Here is a 13,127-nt window from a genome sequence, read left to right on the forward strand (position 1 = left end):
GCACCACAGGGACAAGTTTATAACACAGCACCTGAACAAAGTCCCCCCAGTCCGCAGTTTCCTGAAAGAACACGAGCCTCTGCACTGCTCCTGTGGCCCAAGCTGTTCTTGTCTCAGGTGTTAAACATGCACTATGTGGTCCTAGCTAACTCTGGCCATGGAGACACCTGCTGATCCACGTGTCTGTGTCTCTGCAGCAGACAGATAAAAACCCTGCCTCCTTTTCTCAGCTTTGGAGCAGTTGTGTGAGCCTCTTCTAATGGTGATTGTCATCCTGGTACTGTAGTAGTGTTCTGATGTTTGAAATGTTTCCAGAAGAATCAGTGTTACAAGCGTTTTGAGCAATTTTCATGAATTCTGATCCTGCTGACAATTCCTGGATCATCCCCCTGGACATCCAGCCTATGTTGTATAGCAGAGGTGATCGTTTTCTCTAAATGCGGAGTCAGACCCAAAGCCTATGTGTGGTCACAACCAGATCCAAGGGTATTACTAACATTAGCTCTGACTCTCTTGGCCTAAGCCCACACAATTTAGATGGCTTTTATAAATTTTACTGGACTCCAGATGCCCAAGACCACTGACATCAAGGATGTGCAGCAAGGATCATCTCACCGCGAGCAGAAGAGCATGCAGTGTTGGGAGAGTGCACTGCCAATCCTCATACTGATGCTGCTATCACCTCCTTACTAATCCTTTTGAAGCTGATCTGGGCAGGGCTGTGCAGAAGGCAGGGTGGAAAGGAGGTTTCGTGGAGGTCTGGCAGTGGTGGGAAGCTCTGCCTGACACTGGAGCGGATGGGAGGGCAAGGTGGGTGGGTACACAAGATAAGTGGAGGTGTGAGGCTGGGGTGTAACCAGGGACAATTCAAATTATTTGAGCATTAAAACATCTGCACCCAGGGGTAAAGACAGCCTGGGTGGATCTCAGATCAGCACCCTGCACTTTCAGGGTGGGATTTATTTTGACTGATAGCTGATCCAGTGCTTGAAATGGCTGCCCAGATTGCTGTAGGGGTTAAAAAGGAATTTGCTTATCTGGTTACAACATACTTCCACTTCTGTTAATGTAACTGTTACTAGAGTGGCAGTGGATTGTTCAGTGCCCTGGATGTGAAACCTTGATTTGGACACAGCCCATATGTTGATAAGAGGCATGGCTTGTTCTGTCTCTGCAGCTGTGTGTTGCCAGGGTATGCACTGGTATGTTTGCAATGGATCCTCAGCGTGAAGGATCACACTCATTGCATCTTGAAATTGATTTTCTTCTACAGAAAGCTGTTTGAAGCAAAAACCAATTTGGTTTGTATAAAGTACATTAGAGATAAGAAGATATCCCTCAGAGCACATGAGATCACCTTTGAAGATGTTTTCACCCTACCGTGAGTAACAAGTCGCACAATAAAAATAATTTCCTACAACTGATCTGATCTCCAGCCATCCGTGAGTTGGCTCTGAAATGAGATAAACCTATCGCCTTTAATTCAGGACAGGTGTATCATATTTTCCAATCATATTACAGAGACTAGGGAGGCCTGGTGGTGTTAACACTGAGCATATAACCAGGGCAAGTAAGGCAGCTTTATCTACTTTAAGAGACTGGCCTTGTAAATAAGATACTAAACTGCTTCCACTGATCTGGAAGCTGGTCCGTGAGGTTCTACCTGTGCTGCTGTCTAGTAAGTAGTGGCTCTGGAGGGTTACCTATGTGTCTTTCTTTCCTTTCTGGATAGCTTTGGTGTCTTATGTCTTCTGTCTGATTCAGTTTTTCTAGTCTGGTCCTCAGTTGGTTCCTGTGTGTTTAGGTAGAGTGGTAGCCAACCTACAGAAAGTATGCTTTAAAGGGAAAAGCAGAAAGGAAAAGAAAATAAACATGACAAACCCGCCACTTTTTCCTTCTTCCCTTCTCCCAGTCTCTTGGTCTTTTTTAATAGGTATCCCTGATACGCACTAGCATCTAATTTTTAGGGTACCCAAGAGGTATAAGGGCTTGGGAAGCTACAGTGGTATTGAAGATACACGTGGATTTGCAGTCCAACTCTGGGCTGGAGCTATCCCTTCTCTTCCCTAAGCACAAGATTGTCAGCTCCAGTTCTAACAATGGATATGTTTAGTGGGTCCTGTGTTGCTGTTTTCCTATGGCACAAGTGTCAGGTTGGCTCAGGAACACCGAGAAGTTTCTCCAAACAGGAGCAGATGGATTCCTAGCAAGAGATGCCAGCTCAGGTTGTCTGTGAGACTACAGGGGAAAAGACAGTGGCAGACCAGGCCTGGGGCAAGCACTGGTTGTTCTGCAGGGAACAGGGTGACATTCACTACTGGGCTTGTTGCCCTTGTGGGCAGAAAGCAAATCTTCTGTGGGTTTGGCTGCACGTAGCTGTGGAAATGAAAGGTGCCATGTTCATGTATCACAGTAATTAATGACAGTTGTCAAAAAGTGCCTGAGAGCATCCAGAAGGGAAAGGAAAAATCTGTGGTGCTTCAAATGGATTTTTTAAGAGGTTACTGGACTGGGGAAAGAAAAAGAACACGTTCTAAACCCGACTTCAGCTTTTTGTGGCAAATAATGATGGCAGAAGTCATGGGTGGGCAGATGTGCAGGAAGGGACTCTGTGCCATCCAGTCTGTGATTGAAAAGGGTAGCCCTGAGCTGCCTTAATGTGAGGCAATGGAGAGTTAAGAGTTTTGCCTGCTCTGTCAAGAGTGCAGGGCTGTGCTGGGCCCCCAGGGAGCTGTGGAGGCTCCATCAATACTGGCTGTGGGAGGATCTGTGGTGGTGTGCTGTGCCCCCCTGGTTGTGCTGCACCTTCCCTTCCTGGTGTGACATTCCTGCTCCTGGGGGCCCGATGCCAGTCCCAGCACAGTTACCTGTGCCTGGAGTGTCCTGCAGTTGTTGACATATTATCAGCTAATTGAAAATTACTCAAACAAACCCTCATCAGTGCAGGAGACCAAAGGGTGTTAGTGGGCATAGTGACAAGGAAGGTTTTATGAACCACTTCATGAAGCCAAATCCTCAAGGTATTGAGGTTGTAATTAGATTTGAGGATAATAAGATTTTTTTTTCTTCCCCCCCTTCCCCCCCCTTCCACCCCCCCCCCCCCCCCCCCCCCTTCTTTCTGGTAGCAAATCAAGATAAAAATTGGAGCTCTATGTTCATTCTTGTGTATTCAGAGTGTGGCTTCAGGCTCTACTTGGTAACACAAAGGGATTACAATTGGCATCAAGTAGCCTGGGAGAAGTGTGAGCATGAAAGTACAGGGGTGTGTTTTGCTGTAGACCATGTGGATGATCCCTTATGGATGTGACTGGGAAAGGCCTCCCAAGCCTTAGCAGCGATTAATAATGAAATCAACTAATAAAAAGATCTGCAATGTGAAGAGAAAACTAGCCAGCATTTTGTTATGGGGACAAAATGAGCAAACCAGCAGGGGACATGCTGATCGTGTCTGATTCATGTCGTCTCTGTAATCTCAGCTAAAGTTTCAACAGCCCAGAAAGATGAATTACCCACTCTAACCAACACAGGGATCAGCATGGGGTTTATTAGAAGCAGGCTATCATTTAACAATGTCAGGAGTGTATTTATTATTAATAAGCTGTAGACTCCACAGTCTAAATGGAAAACCATCATTCCTCCTTAGACACCAAACAAGGTATGTTCATAAAGCCAAATGGCCAGTACATTGTATTGCCTGAACAAAAATGCACAGCCTGCTTTACTGGACCTCAAGGCTTCCTATGTTTAGCTACAGACTAATAAACCAAAGTGTTTGAAGCCACTGGAGGACAAAGCTGTGCACCACATGCTAATTTTGACTCTCCAAACCCCCTGGTGACTTCACTCTCATGAAGAAAGAAGAAGGAAATCAGAGAAAGAATTCTGGGTTCAGCACAGAAGGATTGGTTAAAAGTAGATGCTTAGGGGGCAGAGTACAAAACGCTCTGAAAGCAGCCCTGCTATCTGCTATGCACTGTGTACTTTCAGCTAAGAGATTTCTCAGTCCTTCCTTTTTCCTGAAGCCCAATGCCTTTGTCCATAAGAAGATCAATCAGAAAAATGTCTGGTAATACACAGTGAACATTTTGATTTTATTTATTGCCACATTAAAATACCCAGTATGGAAGTATAAATAATACAGTTCAAGTAAACTACTACTTAATGTAGTAATATTATTTCAAGCTAGATTTGTGGGAAAGGCTTGGGGCTGGCCATGTTTTCAGTCCAACTTTGCAAATCCGAAGTATTTCTGGACCAACAAATATACCATGCTCTAAACCTGTGGGATGGCCAAGGAACTCTTACATTTTGCAGTTCTGCTCTTGCTGCATAGTTAAACAGCAAACACAGCAACCATCTTCTGGTCTAAATGTGGGAAAGAGTTCCTGGGCACAGCCCTCTGAGTGATGAGACTGTGACTGTGGGCTGCCACCTTTGGCTTTGAACATCACCAAAAAAATACATATTTTCTTTGCAATTTATGAGGCCTTATCAGTCATATTTTTAATATGTCCTGCTAACAGCCCTTTTGGGAGATACCTTGAAAGGTGACAAAGCGGACTTTCAAAATTTAGAAGCCAAATTGCAGAATGAACTGAGAGCTGAGTCAGGGATGGAGCAAATACATCAGACTAATTTTTTCACCTATTTTTATCAGCTGTCTGGGAATACCTGATTTCTGAGGTTTAAGCAATATTGCAGAAATTTCTTAATATTTCACGTCACTTTATTTTCTTTCATTTCTCAGATTAGGGGTTTGTGAACATACTAGACTAGAAATGCTGGATGTAGATTATGCAGAGTTAATGCTGATGTTTATACCTTCTCTGCATCAAAAGTTGTTTTGTAAAAAGAAAAATGAACCAGTTGACTTTTCTGTTCCTCATTGTCTTGCACTTGGAAGTACCAAATGTCCATTGAATCTTATTTGCAACTGAACCCATCTTTGCATCTTTGTGAGATGTTTTGGTCTGGGGCATGGATCTGGAGGGTCTTGCTGTAACAAGACTTTTTCAGTTCTCTTCACCTTCAGTGTTCAGTTTGTCCATTCAAATTTAAAGTCCTTTTGTGTTTCATTGCCATTTCCATCAGCTGCTTCTACTGCTGTCACTGTTCCCTGAATTTCCCATAACCATTATCCCTGATCAAGTCATAAAGGCAGATATGATACCATCTCCACAGGAATGATTTTCATCTAGGTGTGATGAATACCTCTTTCACTGCAATAGCTTGGATTCGAGCCATGCATAATTTTTGCATTAATTATGTCGTTACTGTTTAATTGCTGCAATTAGGATCATCACTTTCTCTGAGCCATCACTGTCATCCCATGGCCTCCACATTATAGCAAGATCCCACCTGTTGGGACATCCTCTGCTGATGTATGGGGTGTCTATGTAATATCAAGAAGCTGTGCTCACTTGACCACAGGAAAGGTAGTATCTGAGCTAATTCCTCTTCTTTGTGAAGGCACCTAAAACCCTGCAAGGTGACCTGCAAAATGGTGCCTCTCTGAAATGTTTCTTTTTAATGTCCTTTTTCTGTAGCTTCAGATGGCTACACAAAGTACAGGAAATACAGAATAAGGTCTCAACCTGAATTTTAAGGAGCTTCATAACCTCAATTCATATGCCATCATGACAAAAAGTGCCACCTGGAGGTGACAGGCACGTTGTTTAGGAAATGAAGACCAGGCTGGGGCTGTGTGTCAGGAGGCAGACTGGTGAGGGTGTGACCACACTCTTCAAAAGCACTGTAGCTGGTCACCTCATGCAGAAGGGGATTCAGTTCATAGCTATTGGGGTGATGCTTCTGGAAGATCTGAGTGCTTCCTGCCATCTGGTGAAAATACTAAAATAGTGGACTAATGAAAGAAGTGTAATCTCGGAGTGCTTTAACAATCTACCCCCACCTAACCCCTGCTGCATGTGCAGTGCTCTGTGCAGAGCCACTTGTGGGTTTGTGATGCCTCAGGGAACCCTGTCAGGATAAACCAGATGGAAACATCTGACAGGCAGGCATGAGCCCCTGTGCTTTCATCTTACAGCAGGGCTGGCCACAGCACAAATGAGATAATGTCAGAGGGGTGGCAGTGCAGCAGGTTATTTGTTAATCCTACAGCTGTAACATCTGGAAAAAGCTGCTGGGGCTGGAGTACACTCATCATTAGGCAAGTACCAAAATCTGCGTTTCTGTTCTGCAGAGAGGGAAGGGCTTGTTTCCCAGAAGTAATCACTCTTCCAGTAACCTGACCAACCCTCGAGAGATTACACAAATTAAAACTGCGTTTTCTTACTCAGAAGCAAGATTAGCTCTTTAAGGAGAGTATACTTTGTGCTGTGCTTGTTGGGCTCGGGAGGCTCCTGACTGTGACTCTCAGGTCTCCCATTCCGTGTTAAGCTGTCTGCTAACAGCACCATCAGCTGTCACTACTGCACAATATCCATCAAGCAACGAGCCCTGGCATCTCTTTAGCAGCAGGAGATTCTTATCCAGGAGAAGAGTTCTTCTGCCTTAAGACATTCTGCCTTAAACAAGGATCAGCCATCCTGCCAAATGCATAAAACTCACTTTACCCAAGCACTTATTTTGAGTAAAACGGAGAGAAAAATTAACTTCTTGACTTGCTTGAACTTAGTTATAAGTAATTTTGTGTATGTGTGTGTGTGAAAGCTTTTTGTGTGTGCTTCTGGAGCTTTTTTTTTCTTCTCTTTTTTTTTCTTTTTTCTTTTCTTTTCTTTTCTTTTTTTTTTTTTTTTTGCAATGGCCCTGCTGGGAGTTCTTATGGTTTTTGCATTCATTCGAGCTTGCTTACACAGACAAAACTCACTCAAGCAAATCAGTGCTGATCACTCTGCAAGTGGGAATGATGATGAGTTGACAGTTATATGGGCTCAGTTTCATGGACATAAACCATCTTCATTGTCTGCAAAAGATCAACCTTTTTGTGTTTGTTTCAAGCTCTTAGGAATAAAGGCAGCAATTACAGAACGTGGCTTTAGGTCACTTTAAGTCACCAAGTGATGAACATTTATGCCACATATTACCAGCTTTATAAACTGCACTGTTATGTGCCAGTGGTTACCCACTGTATAGGTAATTGTAAAACAAACTCCATATTCCAGTTGACACCTTTTCTAATTACATCTCACCTTCATTAGGCTCTTAAAGTGATAAATGCTAGCAATTACACTGAACACCAGTGAAAAACCCTCTGTCTTCTGTGTGCCCTGACTGTGGTGTGAGTGATTTGCCCTGGAGCCTCACAGAATTCTACCAGTGGAGAGAAACTCTGAACAAAACAACCAAAAAAAAAGGAAAAAAAAAAACACTTTTTTTTTTTTCCTGAAAAGCAGCTCAGCTGAGTAGAGAGTATCTGGCACCACCATGGAAGAGCACGGCTGGCTGGGGCTGATCTGCCAGCCAGGAGCAGCAGCTTCTTCTCAATTTAATTAGATCACTGCAGGAGGGGGAAGAGTGAGCAGATCTGATATGTGCTTCAACATGGCATAAGGTGTTCTCATTCAGCACTGGTGCCTGTTCAGTGGTTGTCCTTTGCACATTTTGGCCCTCCTGTGTTCTTGCACAGATCTCCCTCACGTGAAAGGACAGGATTCCTGGGATAGGTATGGAATGGACAGACATCTTTGCTGCGTGTAAGATTTAAATGTGCATTGTCACTTCTGTTCTAGCTCAGGTGTGTTTTTTTCTACATGAGCCAGACGTGGGTGGGAAAGCATCCTTTCACAAGGATGGGATGTGGCACAGCCCTGGGTGCTGGGGGAAGCCATAAGGAGGATTCCCAGGTGTTGAGCTGCCCTGTGGCATGGGTGCCCTGGCCTTTCTTCCTCCCTGGCAGCCCCTTCTAGAGCCAGAGAAAAGAGCTGGTGGTATTTGGGGTTTGGGTTTCTCCCTGTTGAGTGATTTGGGGGAGCAGAGGACACAGAGGAAGGGAAAGGGCTTTTTTTTGCTCCAGTGCCTGCAGCACCTCCTCCCAGCCTGATACAGGGAAGGAGTTGGGGGGAACACCAAAATGGAAGCCTTTCTGTGTGGTCAGGAAGTGGGACAGAGGGTTTGGGATCACCCTGCAGGTCTGCCTGGTTTCCATCTCATAGCAATTGTAATTTTAAATGCTTTGTTACAGCCACACAAACAATTCAGTGGAGACAGCAGCCAACCACTGCAGGAGCAGATGTTTCTTTTCTTGAAGGGAATGGACCACAGGGATGGAGTATTTGGGACAGAGATTTGTATTTCTTTTTAAATAAGTATGATAACTTCTGCAGACTTCTTCCTGTGGGTTGCTGCAGGGCAGCTGCTATTATTGCCAAGAGCATACCCTGAGCTGGACACAGCCTTGCCCAACTCCTCAAGGATGGTTTCTTGTGGGCCAAACAACTGGGACTTCCTATGAGTAATAACATATTTACCAGAGGAGGACAAGCAAAGTCGCCTCCTCTTATCATTTCTGATCTTCATATGGACAGATTGAGGGCTTCTCAAATGCAGTCACTGTCTGAAATTATTTGCTGAATGTGGCCATTAGTCATTTCTGATTTATGAATTTTTCAGTCTGTGAGCACCTCGAAGTGAGGTATTTGAGATTCAAAATCCTGGCTGTGCTGATGTGTTGATTAGCTGGTCTGAATGCATTGAGGTACTTGATGTGTTTCTGTTTTGTGACTAAAATGACTGTGACCTTAAAATGTTTTATACTACTAAAAATAATAAGCCATTAAAATCCTTAGTAGTTGGCCTATGCCTTAAGAATATTATCTAGCTATTGGCCGCCTATTGACAAATGATATCAATGAACTTTCCCCCAGCTTCTTCTGACAGGATTGCTTTTTGATCTGTACAGTTCCTTGCCATATCTGAGTGAGTATCTTACAGAAAAACCCTGAGTAAAGCTATCAGCATCTGTTTTATTATTTCTTCCATTATACCAGAAAAAGGTGAAAGGGGATGATTTGTTTTGGTATGATTGCCTTCTCTAATAAGGACTGTTCCTAGCAAAGCTTTCTGCATTTCATTAGCTACAGGCTGGACATTGCACTGGGCTGTTGATGTGAAAATTTTGTGAGTTTTCACCCAAATGATAGAAACTATGTTTATTTTTAGTGATTCGTGCTACACAATGTGGAATCTGTTTTCTGTGGCTATTTTTTGTGACTGAAATTTTTTCTTAGAATACTACTTTTGAATATATTATTTCCAGTAAAATTATTTAGAGTGCATTTGTAGAAAGATAACATTAAGTTAGCAGGAAGAAAAAAAAAAAAAAAACAGAAGAAAAAAGAAAAAAAAAGGAAAGATCATTTCTCAGAAAAACAACACAGGTATTGTAAGTGTCTTCCATTGAATACCAGCCTGGTATTCAATGTATTATCCTCAAATAAGGATGTACACATGCTCCTGACCTACCCTGCCATTCTGAAAGGCACTCTCTGATTGCCCCCATCCAGGCACCTCCTGGGGATGAGTTCTCTGGCTCACTGGGGGAAGAGAGAGACAAATCAATGGGAGATGCCTGGTTATGTGCAAGGGTGAAGTTCATACCTGGTGTAACTTTCTGTGGTACTGCAAGTGCTGGTGTGTGAGTCTAGGGCAGAGCTGCCTTTGGCCCTGCCCTTGCTGCTGCCCAGGCCACAGGGGTGCTTGAGGGGGTTTGTGAGTGGTTTACTCCATCAAGAAAAAGCAGGTGCATTTGTGAATCAAATCTCCAATGCCTACCTCAGACAATGACAGCAGCAGGAGTCAACAGATTGTGTTTTGGTGACACCCAGCTTGTTCCATGAGGAGCCCAACCCCAGGTAATAGTCAGCAAGGAGTGTCAGTGGACCTGGTCATTGCAAGTATTTACTTTTCAAGCACTTTTGACACAAATTTTAATGAATGGCCTTGCACAGGTGCAGGTGTGATGTAGCATCTTGTGTTAAAGCTGTCGAGGTAGATTGCAGATGAAAGGAAAAAGGGGAATGTTCAGGCATCTGGGCTTTTCTTCAGATCTGAAAGTAACCTCAAAAGGTTGCTTTTTCAGGCTAGCAAAGCAGCACTGTTATTTATTTACCAGATGGCAGTTTGCAGATGCCCTTCCCTTCCAGCCCGGATCAGATGCCTTCTTTAGGGCAGAAAATAAGTTTGTGGTATGGGCACATGGCTCTTGGACTCGGGCCACTGGCATCTCCTGTGGTATTTAGCAGTAGGGATGAAACCTCAGTGTTTGTGGCTTGCTCCTGATGTGGCTGTTGACCCCAGGCAGGGCTAGGGTGCTACTGCCTTGTCTCAGAAGACATGCTCCATGCTACGCTGAAGTTACTGGATTATTCTGTCAAAGTCAGTGGCCTTTGGGTTAGAGCCTGGAGCCAGCAGGCACCTGGATGTGGTTTTATTCAGAAATCCCAGCCTCAAGCTAATCCCTGGTTAGAGAAACAAGATTTTTCAGGTATGTTTCTGAGATGAACTCCTGAATTATAAATAGGAATTAATTTTGCAACTGAATGATTTCTGATTTCACTTTAGATTGCCCCTCTGTGAATGTTTCACCAGTAAAATTTTTGCTCTTTCTGCTCTCTGTTGATTGAGATAAGAGGGTCTAAGCTGCCTTAGAGATAGGGGCAAAAAAATGTGAAGGTGTGTACTTAAAAGACAGGGGTGTTAAAAAAAGTGACTGTATCTGCACTGGAGCTCTGTGGCCTGTGTTGCTGACCAGGTAACATAGGTAGAACCAAGGCATAGAAATCTTCACATTACATAATTTTTATTATAATCAGTTGGCTTTTCCCAATTGATGGCTTATAACCATGCTCATTAATGAAATGCCCAGAGATTTATGAAGTCTGTTAAAAAAAAAAATTGAAATATTAACTATTCTGAAACTTCATTGTGTTTTTATATACCCAACAATTAAAATACAGAAAATTATCTAAATCATTCTTCATCCTGGCACGGAATAATTGTTTGCTCTTACTGTTTGGATTACAGAGGTCTGAAGATCCAGTCAAAGGATCAAAGTCTTACTGTGTGAGACACTGTACACACATAATAAATCTGTGGCCTCAAAGAAGCTGCAGGATGGGCTATCTTTCAGTTTTTGTCTCCCATTGATGCAGTGATGTCTTTTCCCTCTCTCTTTCTCTGACAGGCCAGTTATTTAGTGCAAAACCCATCTTTGTGATTTCCTCCAGAGATGCTGCAATGCTCTGTGTTGCCCATAGTTAATAGGACTATCCCCAGTGCTTTGGCAGGAGGATATAAAGAGAGTGGAGAAGAGGAAGGTAATTCTTTGTTCTAGGAATCCGATCCATCACAGCCCATGGTATTTCCTGCTCAATACCACTCTCTGTCACTCACTGGGGCATATGTTGGGTCAAACACATTTTAGTTTGATTCTTCAGCTAATGGCTACCGAGGCCTGGTCTCAGTACGCTGCAACAAGCACAGTAATTGAAATTCAGACTGCAGGAGAGAAAAGGCTTAGTCTTCATTTTAGCACATCACCCACTTGCTTATACAGTTTTCTCCTGGATGCAGTAAACAGAGGGCTTGATTCAGTATTGCCCCGAAGTCTTATCCCATATTAGTAAAAAAAATATGACAGTACATAGAGATCCAAGAACTGCTTGTTTTTAGGTTCAAAATGTCTCATCTTTTTGCTCTGAAGACCAAACTTTTGATGGTTCACTGTGGCAGAGTCAAGGTCCCTGATTAGTTCCTGGGAGTTGCAGATTTGTGTTGCCTCTTCCATTTGTGAGTCAGGAGAGCTATTTCATTCACCTCTGCTCTACTCTCACTCCCTTTCTGCATCTCCCTGTGGATCACCAGCATCAGAGTAGCTGGAAGAAATCAGATGTCTGGGAGAGGGACAAGACTTTTCTCACCAGGAGGGCTGAGGGAGGGATGTGACTGCTGCTCATTCAGCTCTTGCTCCATCTTAAACCCTCTCTTATATTAGTGTTGATATCATGAGATTAGTGACTTAGTCTGGGATTTTCTAATAGGCTCACCACATTTAAAATTAACAAGTTCTGTTTCAGAAAAAGTTAAAATTAAAAATGCACCAGGAATTGAGGCACTATCATAATGTTTTCCAGTTTATCTTTACTCTCCTGGGTGCTTGAAGTATGGTATTGTGCCAGTTCTCACCTTGATGGGAAGCAATCACTTCCAAGTCTGTCTCACTTTTAGGCTGGTCTTACTGAGCCTTGTCCTCTCCTACTGTCTTTCTTCCTTTTCAGGCATTATCTTGCACTTCACACTTTTTTACTGGGTGGAATAATTTTCACAAAAGTCATCCTCTGTAAATGACCTGAGACTCTGACCTTCTTTTTACAGTCTTGGCCCTGTTTCTATCCTGTGACTGTTACCCATAACCTCCTGTGTTTGACCATTAAATTAGAGAGATTAATTCTTCTCTTCCTCCTCCCCCAAGAAGAAGGAAGCCTTTAGAAATGTAGTGCAGCTTGGCTGGGCAAGTTAAAGGCAATGTCTGATGTGCTTCCTTAATGCATTGTAGAATATAGATAATCAGTGAAGAACCATTCACTAGGGACCATATGCTGTTCTCTGCACTGGCATCTCACTCTCCATACATGGCTCTGAGCCCTAGCTAAGTGCCTTATCTAGCTATTTAAGGTATTTAATTAATACCTCAGATCGAGTACCAATCCTCATTTTTCCATGTACTGATAGAGCACAGCAAAGAGCAGCCCTGTTATCAAAGCACACCTTGCAGCTCTGAGAGGAGCCTTTCATCCTGACAAAAGAGCTCGGGGCTGGAGCTGCTCTGAGGCAGGAAAGGGGAGCTGGCTGCCAGCTCAGTGTGAGGACAGAAGTCACAGTGCAGGGTCAGCCTGGGAAAGGTTGTGGCAGCCGGAGGAACAGGAGAGCAGAGCACACAAAGCCTTTCCTTTCAAGGGAGCTGCAGTGATGTGCTGGTCTGTCAGTCCATGCAGGTCACAGCTGGCCCCCCACAGCTCTTGGGAAGCAGAATCTGGGGAGAGCAGCTGTCTCCATCAGGGATCTGTATATTTGAACCCAAGCAGAGTCCTGGTGCTGTGATGCTCAGGATGACTGCCCCCAGGAGGGCACCACTTGGCTCTGTGCCTCAGATTTTCCGCTTGTGCTCC

The sequence above is a fragment of the Cinclus cinclus genome, chromosome 3, assembly GCF_963662255.1.
Source record: "Cinclus cinclus chromosome 3, bCinCin1.1, whole genome shotgun sequence".
Taxonomy (NCBI): Eukaryota; Metazoa; Chordata; class Aves; order Passeriformes; family Cinclidae; genus Cinclus; species Cinclus cinclus.